This window comes from Arvicanthis niloticus, chromosome 26 (genome assembly GCF_011762505.2).
Source record: "Arvicanthis niloticus isolate mArvNil1 chromosome 26, mArvNil1.pat.X, whole genome shotgun sequence".
In the NCBI taxonomy this organism is placed as follows: Eukaryota; Metazoa; Chordata; class Mammalia; order Rodentia; family Muridae; genus Arvicanthis; species Arvicanthis niloticus.
Genome location: NC_133434.1, coordinates 9,189,363 through 9,199,765, shown reverse-complemented (window position 1 = coordinate 9,199,765; position 10,403 = coordinate 9,189,363).

Here is a 10,403-nt window from a genome sequence, read left to right as displayed (position 1 = left end):
CAAACCGTTATAAAGACAACACATTGTGAATCTCAATAAGGTGTAAAATAAATGGGGCTTCTTTTTTTTCATCTCTCTGTTGAGCAGTGCTCTTTAGAAAATGTGAAGAGAGAAAAAAGAATATTTGGTGGTGGACAGGTTTATGTCTCTTGGTGCCTTTCCATTATCTTTTTATTTCCCCCTTGCAAACTTGGGTCACATAAGTAATTAATTTTCAATAAGCTGGATAAATGGTCTTTGCTATTACATCGCTCTAACAGGTTGGGGGCGGGGGAGTGACAGCAATGCAAGAATTCTAGGCAAACTTAGTTAGTAAGGCCTTGGCATTCCTCCGAAGACTCCATACAGACTCTTTTATTGAAATGTCAGTTCACAGAGGCCAGCCATGATCTTGGGACCGCTAACCTGCTTTTTAGTTGATCATCCTTGTTGTGGTCCCAAGCTCCGGGTGAATTTATCTATCTACAGCCATGTTCAATGCAAGAGGCTAGAACAAGATGCTGGGTGCCTTTCTCTGCTGTTTCTCGCTTTATTGCCTTGATACAGATGGCCTCTCATTGAACCAGAAATTCACAGATGTTTTGGCTAAGGTACCCAGTGAGTGAGCGCTGTTGAGCTGTCTGTTTCTACTTTCTAGTGCTGAGGTCACAGGCATAGGTAGCCATGCTGGGGGTTCAAACTCAGGTCCTTATGCTTACAGACCAAGAGCTCTTGTCCACCACACCGTCTCCCCAGCCCTGGGTCCCAAGTCTACACCCATACTTTAAATATGACAGTTAAAAAAAAAACAAACTCAAAAAATGAGTCTTTTGAAAAACTGTCTACACAGAGAAAAGCAGAGAATATTCTGAGTAAACTACAATGAATAATTTGGGCCCCCCTTTTTTTTCCTTTATGGCAACCCCTCTCCTCATTTAGTATTTCACTATAGTCTTTCACGTCCAAGCAGTAGTGAAAATTAGTATCATAAAGCCTGGCTGGCCCTGCCTCTCATTGCCACTCTGTCACCTGGCAGTGACGTCCCTCCCTGTTTTCCCTGAACCCACACAGTGGTGACACTTTGAAGTGGTGCAGATGAGGTCCCCAAATTTGTTGTCCCTACTTAAAATTGATAATCTCCTATGTTACAAACCTCAAGCACCTATTTTTAATGAAAGCTTTAGATGAATATCAAAGAACTATTTAGCCGTGTCTAATATTTTAATTAGATTATAGTCTCAATTTAACCCATTAAATCTCCTTTGATGATCCCCATATTTAGTGTTTAGCCTCAGATGCACGAGGTAATGAATACTGAACCTTTTGATTTAATGAGAATTTCGGCTCTTCCAGCCTGCACCTCTTTTCTGTGTACCCTTTATTTTGCTGGCTATAGAATTCAGTTAATTGAAGGGGTCTCTCACCGTCACACATTAAGGAGGATAAATTAGCATCCCCATTCTGACTGAAAAATGCAGGCGGACAGTTCCGCTTTGATCTGAGGACTGAGCTGAAGAAGGCAGCAGCCCCCTGAAAATGAGCTGATGGCCTTGTTATCAGAGCCCAATACAGACTCGTCCGTGTGTCACAAAATGCTTAATGTCTTAATTGGTCACCTTCCAATTCTGCCTGTCCTGTTCATCTCATTCTCCTGAGAGCCTGCATATGCAAGTGTGTCCATCTGTCCATCCCTCTGTCTGTCTGTCTGTGTCCTGTCTGGCCTTCTCTCTTCTCTTGCTTCTCCCCTCTCTTCACTCAGCTACATAACTAGATTTTAAATGAAGTTCAGTTCAAGAAAAAGGCAATACATCCATCATCAGAATCTGATCCAGGACTTCCTACAGCTAGGAAAACCGTGACTATTCAAGGCCCTTGATTAAAATGGTGGCACGCACGTGTGTGTGTGTGCGTGTGCGTGCGTGCGTGCGTGCGTGCGTGCGTGCGTGCGTATGTGCATGCGTGCGTGTGTGTGTGTGTGTGTGTGTGTGTGTGTGTGTGTGTAACTTCTGCATATCCTCCCACTTACTTTAAATCAGCTCTAGGTTATTTATGAAGCTTAACATAACATAAGGTAAACACTATAAACATGGCTGTCAGATTGCATTGTTCAGGAAATGGTGACAAGAAAACAGAGGCTGAACCTGTTCCCACAGAAAACATATCTTTTCAAATATTCTTAATGGGTGATTGAATCCACTGTTGTTTGAATCCACACCATCAAACAAATGCAGACAACCACGTTTAGGAAATTTTTTTTTAACTACATTTACTTATTTTCTGTGTATATATGTGTGTATGAGTCTGTTCTCTCCGTCTATCATGTAAATCCTGGGTTTGGAACTTAGTTCACCAGGAATGGCCACAAGTGCCCTTACCCACTGAGTTATGTGTCTGGCCCACTCTTTGTGATGTCTACAAACATCTGGAGCTGTTCAGAGCCTTCCACAGACACAATGCTTAGGCACTATGCTCTTATCCTCATAACTCATAACCAAGCCATGGGTGTGTATGTCTCTTACTCTGGTGTCAGAAGGGCTATTTTGTGTTTCCTTCCTTCCATACAAAAGAGGGAATACACTGAATAAAAGTATGTTCTAAAATTCTTTGGGCCCTTTATATACTTGTTCTTGGTGACAAATTTATCCCCCTTTGTGCTTTATCTTGGCCATCTAGAGCACTGTCAAACTCATCTTAATGAGCCCGGCTAGCCTGTCCCCACCTTGTTATCGGGCTGTGAGCTTCCCCATGCCCTCAGCTTTAAATCTGTTCTAGTTGATAAAGCGATTCGCCCCATATCTCAGCAAATTAATTTCATTCTTGAGAAATAAAGATGAAGGATCAATTCAATTCCAACATCGGGACAAATAAAGGCCAAAGATAAAAAATTTCAGACAGTAAAACTTTTGGATAAATATGGTAGACTGGAAACACACACAGACACACTACACACACTTGTTTCACTTTCAAGATGAATCGTAGGAAACAGTTGTGTGACACTATTCCTGGGGAAATAGGAACAAGTTCACTTATCCCGGATAGGGAACCAACAGCAGATCAAAGTACAGATACTACCAAACTCAGTGATCCAATGAATTTCATTGGAGTTATGCATAGAAATAAGGGAGAAGGGTTACTGACAGGAGCAGAAATGACTCAAAGACAGCTGCATCACCGAAGCCCACCCTGGCATGGGTGACAGCTCACAAAGCTGGGAACCTAAAGCACACTGCACAGCCTACAGGCAGCTCAACGGGTTTGAGGATGTCCTTTCCCAGTAGCACAGTTGGTCTGGGCCTTTTCCAGCCAGCTCAGCTGCTCTCTGGGTTTTGTTTGTCTTGCCTTTGTTTCCTCCAGGTTGCTTAGTGTGAGACTCAGCTAAGCAGTGTAGCTTGTCTGAGAGTGACTCTCAGCTGTCTTTACAGCCTATGCACACACTTGGAAAAGAAGGAGCCTAGTGAATCTGATCGGTTTCAGGGACTTCCTGCATGCCATCTTTAGAAGCTTCCCTGCAGGATGGAGTGTTTCACCTTCGCATTAGAATATAGAGTAATTTACCTCCCTGTAAACATCTTGTATCTTGATGAACTTTCCTTCAAAGTGGAAGGTTTTAATCTTAAAGAGAAAAAAAAAAAATGCTACATAACAATAATTCTAACAAGTCCCAAGGAGGTGAATCGACATCTGTAACAAAATTTTAAAATCGGGGGGAAAACAGATGAGTGCCACACTTCAGGAAAATTAACAAACTCCCAAAGTAGTATATTATAAACTAGCAGAGGAAAAAGCCTTCAGTCAGTCTGCCTCACTTCAGTAAACACCAAGGGTGCTCAAGAGCTGATGGTGTTGATCATCTCTAGAACAAGGGCCAAGTAGCTAGAGCGATGGCTCAGGGATTTAGGAATACTTGCTACTCTTGCAAAGACTTGGTTTGGTTCCCAGCACCCACATAGCAGCTCATAACTACCTGTGACTCCTGCTCCAGGAATTTCAATGCCCTCTCTTAACTTTTAGGGGCACCATATGCATGTGGTACACACATATACATGCAGGCAAAAACACCCATGTGCATAGACTAGAATGAAATATTTTAAGAGAATGACAAGGTTTTTAAAGAAGAAACAGAATGGAGTAGATATGAGGAAGTGAATGAGGGCCGGGTAGAAATATGTTCAAAGCAGGTAGATCTGCGTCGTCCTCCACTCTCCGCGAAGCTACACCTCGGCTTTCCCCTGCCCAAGGACTGGTCCACCTTCTGAAGGTGTCAGAAGAGGGCTTCTGGGAAAAGGGACAACTATCTCTGCTGAAGTAGCACATACTATATCAGCAGAAAGCATGTGTGCACACCTGGAGGCATCTAGTCCTCTTTCCCTTGGCTCTCAGAAAGTTGAGGCTTCATCCCACAAGGAAGCGTTTAGAAAATTCTTCTTTAGGAAGTCTGACTAGCCTACAAGAAAAACCCTGGGGCTGGAGCTCAATGGTAGAGCAATCCTGTAGCATACAGGAGGCCCTAGGTTCAATCTGTAGTAGGGGGTGGGGGGCGCGGGGGGAAGAAACTATTAACTTGGGATTGCTTTGACCATACTTTAGGGGGCAGAAATGTATCTCAGTTGGTAGAGTGACTTCCAAACCTGCACCATGTCCTTAGTTGCATCTCCAGGACTACAGAATCTGGAAGTACAGTGCACACCTATAATCTCAGCACCACAGAGGTAGAGGCAGAGGACTAGAAGTTTGCATTCATCCTTATCCAAACACATATTCCTCTTATGTTACACAAGACTCTTCTGTCACGTAAATAAATAAATTTAAAAAGAAAAGACCTAAAAATCCTGGCCTCAGAGGTTCTTCAGCTGCCTGTGATAGTGCTCCCACCTCACCCCAGCCCAGAACTCACCAACATCTCACCAACATGTCCACCTTTCATTTAAATAGGGTGAGAATGTATGGATTTCCAAGTGTCTGAGCAAATCACAGAGGACACCTTTTAAAGGAAGGAGAACAAATGGCCTTAAAACAGATCATCTGAGTCGGAGAGAAGGGACAGTGTGACAACAGAAATCAACCCAAACAAAGGGTTAGAAAAGAACCGAAAAGAATCCCCCTTCTCCCCCTTCTTCCCCCCCCCCCCCCCCGCAACCAGAGTGAAAGCAAAAGGGATGAGAATAAAGCAAAGAGATTAAGAATTGTAGAGACTGAATCTGGTAGGTAAAACTCTAAAGCATCAGATAAGGAACAAACAGGGTGGGGGGAGAGAGTGATCAAAGAAATAACTCAAGAAAAATGCTTCTCAGTGAAAGACTGAGTGGACATTCAGACTGCTGGTAGGGGCCCTTTGAACGTGCAGAAGAAGAGGTGAAGAGAAAGCCAAAGCAAGCCTCAGAACTGAACTTCAGTACACTGGCTGCAAAGAGACTTTCCTGCTGGCTTCCAGAAAGGACACAGAGAAACAGCCCAGCAGCAGTCAAGAACAAAGGTGGGTTGGGATTAACAATTGCAATTGGCAGCTAAACCAATGGAGTCTGGCATTCAGGCTTATTCATAAATTTTTTCTACTTAGGAGCACTGAGAGTCATGCGATAGGAATAAAGATTTGCTTTAGACAAGGAGGACTTCGCCTGCAGAGGGCGCGGGGCCCTCAGCGCTCTCTCTCTGACCCGCGGGGTTCGAATCCCGCTAGCTCCTGCGCATCTCCTCCCGCGTCTCATGGGAAAAAAAAAAAAAAAAAAAAAAATACAAGGAGGACTTCAATATTTTTACCCATCAGGCAGCAGTTTTCAGAAAGCACGGTAGATTTGTTTCTCAAAGCAAGGGCTACAGATCTGTAGTAGAGTTCTTGACTGCCATTGGATCCTTAGTCCCAAGTATGAAACAAAACCCAAGCAGAGAGGGTAACTCGAGAAAGAAGATAGTATGAGAAAGAGCAGAAGAAAATGAGAGGGATCCCCAGGGTGACAGAGACGGATGGTGCTTTGACACTGGGAATAGCGTAGACTGTCTGTATCAGAGGGGTCTCTGAGAGAGATTTTTTTAGGGAAATGAAATGTTAGAAGCCAGTGACTATCTCAGGAGTAGGAGACAGACAGGGGAGCTTAAGAGTAAATGAGTCACAAGCACAGTAAGTTTTAAAACAAGGAGATAATTCAGTCAAAGGAAGATAAGCCCCACAGTAAAGTCATTGGCTACCTGGATATGGCATGTGTACATCATCATAATGATGTAACTAACGTTACATTAGTGAGAGACAAGTGGAGAGGGCACACGTGTGTAGCAGAAGCAGGCAAGAAAGAAAACTATTTCCATCTTTTCTGGCCTGGAGCTCTAGGAAGTTCTTAAGCCAGAAACACTAAAAAGCAACTATTCGGTAGCATCTCTTAGAAACAACAAGAAGACACACCAAAGCCATCAGCCTGAAGATGGAAGATGGTTTGTTGTCTCTGTAGCAAAGAAAACGGAAAGATTTGGTCAGTGAGATAGATGGCTCAGTGGGTAAATGTGTTTGCTGTCAAGGCTGAGGACCTATGCTCAACCTTGAGAAACCATATGGTAGGCAGAGAAAACCAACTCTCACAAGTTATCCTTTGATGTTCACACACATGCTATGATAGACACACACACACATACACACACACACACATTCACGCATACACATTTGGTTTGGTTTGGTTTGGTTTGGTTTGGTTTGGTTGGTTTGGCTGGTTGGTTGTTTTGTTTTGGGAGTTTTGTTGGTTTTTGTTTTGTTGGTTTTTGTTTTGTTTTGTTTGATCTTAACTTATAAATACCCATTTCAAGTCCTAAGTCAAGCACTGAGGTGGCAGAGTAAAGACTAGCTGAGTAGCCAAGGGGTGTAGCTCAATAGTACAGAGCTCGTCTAATGAGCATAAAACCTCAGGTTTAGTCTCCAGCATCGCATAAACTGGCTGGGGTGGTATATACCAGTAGCGCCAGCACTGAGGAAGTAGAGGTAGGAGGAGTGCAAGTTCAAAGTCATCCTCAGCTATATAGCCAGTTCATGATCAGCCTGGGCTACACAAAACTGGAGAGATGGCTCGTTGGTTAAGAGTGCACACAGAGGACCCGGGTTTGGTCAAGCACCACGTTGGGTGGGTCATAATCACCGGTAATTCTAGCTCTGAAAGTTCCCACATCCTTTTCTGGACTCTGTATGGACCTGCACTTACACATGCACGTAACCACACGTATGTACATAATTTTTAAATAATAAAAATAAATCTAAGAAAAAGATAAAATATCAGTGGGCTATTCTTTGGCTTGCACTGAAGCAAACTATTACCTTATCAAGTATAAACATGGACTCTAGAGAGACACTGAATGATGGAAATTCAGTTGCTCCCCAAGGAATACATTCATCAGTATTTCAATTAATTTTTAAGATGAATTCTTTTTTTAAAAAAAAATCACAATGTATGTGTTTGTGTTCTTATACTATAAAATATATTACTCTTATGTGTGTGTGTTGGGGGGACAGGTACACAAGCCATGGTGGATATATGGATGTCAGAGGATAACGTTGTGGGGTTGTTTCTCCCCTTCTATCTTTACATGGGTCCCCGGATGGAACTCAGGTCTCTGGGCGTGCGTGACACTTACTTTTCCGGCAGAGCCATCTCTCTCGTGACCCCACGGATTGGACTCAGCCCTTCCTCCAGCCACAATTTCATGTCTCCCAGTCTGGCCTCTTATTCATACATCAAGCCAATAATAAACTTGAACTTCTCTCTGATCTTCTTGCCTCCACCTCCCAAGTGCTAGCATGACAGATGTAGACCATTACAGCCAGTCTTGTTTCTGCCTTTGGAGGGAGTCGGTTTTGTTTTTGTGCTCCTAGGGGATAACGTAAAGATTCAGCTAGAACCTAAATTATGACCTTTCTCTTCCTAGGCTGAAGACTGGAGGCAATTCTTTGTCACTTACAAAGGTCCCTATGAATTTGAACCTCCCTTTCTATATGCCCTGTCCCCAAACCAGATAGCAGAAACCCTGGGGCAGAATGGGGCAGGGATAGGTAAAGCAAAAAAAAAAAAAAAAGGTGCAGTGTCAGGAAGCCATTTTCACTAAAGCCTTCTGGGCTGTGGAAAAAAAATCTTCACTGAGAAAAAAAAAAGCAAGACAAAATGTGAAAGGACCCACATACAGCTCGTCGGGGACGTTCCAGACCCTTCCCCCCCCCCTTTTTTTTTTTTTTGGTTTTTCGAGACAGGGTTTCTCTGTGTAATCCTGGCTGTCCTGGTACTCACTCTGTAGACCAGGCTGGCCTCGAACTCAGAAATCTGCCTGCCTCTGCCTCCCAAGTGCTGGGATTAAAGCCATGCGCCACCACCGCCCGGCATTTCCAACCCCTTTGTGATGAAGTGTTGCGACGCTTAGGTATCTGCTTAACCATGTGACTTATATGAATGGGTTGCGATCTTATGTAGTCTGATGTCAAAGACCTTATAACTGATGCGTTCTCACCCACTTTGTAGTCTATTACGTTCTTCTAGAGGAGACGGCATGGTAGGTACCTGCCCAGCTCTTACCCCACTCTATCCACCATTCTTGACTCCTTTAGGGGGCACGTCCAGCCAACGGCGACTCTCCAATACCACAGGAGGAGCATGAGATAAAGAGGAAGGGGTAACTACAAACGAAATCATGGAGGCTTGGCTGTCTAGTGCATCCTCTTGCTCTACGAGGTAGGAGGAGAGGGGTGACAACAATAAAAAAATGCAAGGGCCCTGGGCATGGGGTGCAAGCTTGCGATCCTAGCCCTTGAGAGGGTGGCACAGAAGAACCATGAACTCAAGGCTAGCCTGCACTACAAAAGACTTAACTACAAAACACACCAGAGAGAAATATGAGCGCCACTTGGAATTTTCTTCCCACTCATAAACATTTACTAGAATTTTCTCTTACCCACTAGATGTCTTGACTCTACTCCTCAAATAAGCTGGAAGACTGAACATGTTCCTCTCTGTGTGTGTCTGGGATAACTGACTTATCTATAATGAGATCAGCTGGGTTTTGTTTTTGTTTTTGTTTTTGTTTGTTTGCTTGTTTGTTTGTTTGTTTGTTTTTGAAGAGAGAGGTGTGAACATGAGGCTTCTTCAGGAAGAGCCATCTCATCCTTTTAGATAAAATACCTCAGCAACCTTGGCTTGGATGAAAAGAGTGTGAAGGTACTCAGAAGCTCCCAGGGAAAGTCCTTCCAGACTCAGACTGCTCTTGACCAGAAGAGTTTTCAAAAGTTGACCTAAGATTTTAATAGACAATTGCCAGCTACAGCTTCTTTTTAAAGTCTTACATCCCAAATTGCTACAAATTTTTTTGTTGTTGTTCGCGGGCTACAATAACAGAACTGCCATCCCCATAACAACCTGAGTGGCTTGTGAGATATCAATAAAGCCAGTTTCTAGTCTAAGCCTTCCACTCTGTCTTTGTAGTCATCTGAGACTTGGTTTCTCCCATGTATTATGTATAAAATGAAGGGCTTATACTTATTAACTGTGTCTCCTAATACCAATAACTTCTTCCTGCGAGTAACTTTGTCCTTAACTTAGTAAAATGCCAGTTTGTTTTCATTCGCTTTCTAGAATGAAGTACTGGAACCTAATGGATTAAAATATGCACTCTCCTATTCCGTTTCTCCAAAGCCTTCTAATTGCTGTGTATCTATTTATTTAAATTGGGTTACATAAACTGAAGTTTTCATGAAATGGCGGACCGTCTAAATAACGTGAAACTTGCAGTTTTTTTCTTGGGGAAAGAAGATGATAAAATGTCAGAGCTTAAAGATTAAGGACCACATAAGGGCTGGAGAAGGCATTCAGTGGCACTGCCCTGCCTAAAAGGCGTGAGGCTGTGGGTTCAATTCCCAGGAGGAAGTATCTAGCCCAACTTTGCATAGAAAACGCCTTGGACTTTGTAACCTCTGCCTAAATCTCCCTAGTGAGAATGTGTTTAGTGGCTTGTGGACTTATTCTGTTGTTTCTGGAGCCAGCCTTATCTTTAGCATGGCAGAAAAGATGCCCCTACAGCTGCAGCTACCACAGCTAGCCTTCTCCTCTACTCCTTTCCGAAGCCTTCCTCTGACAAGCCAAAAGGCTAATAATGGTTCTTTATTTATGGTTTGTTGAGTTTGGTTTTTTTTTTTTTTTCAGCAATAAGTGTCCAGGGTTCTCAGTAAATTTAAGCATGTCAATACTCTCTTGAAGTGTGGTGGCAGGGACTCATAAACATATAGATATGTCAATTAATTCATTATTTTGTAGATTGGGCCAAATTCAGGAAGAGCCGGGGAGTTACTGATTCAACCAAATCTGTTTATTGCACGGAGTCCCTCAGTTCCAGGAAGTCCTGTTTAGTGTACCTCTCCTCACTGGTACTTTTCAGAGAATCAATCCTCTCTAAGTGGTGTCATGCATTCG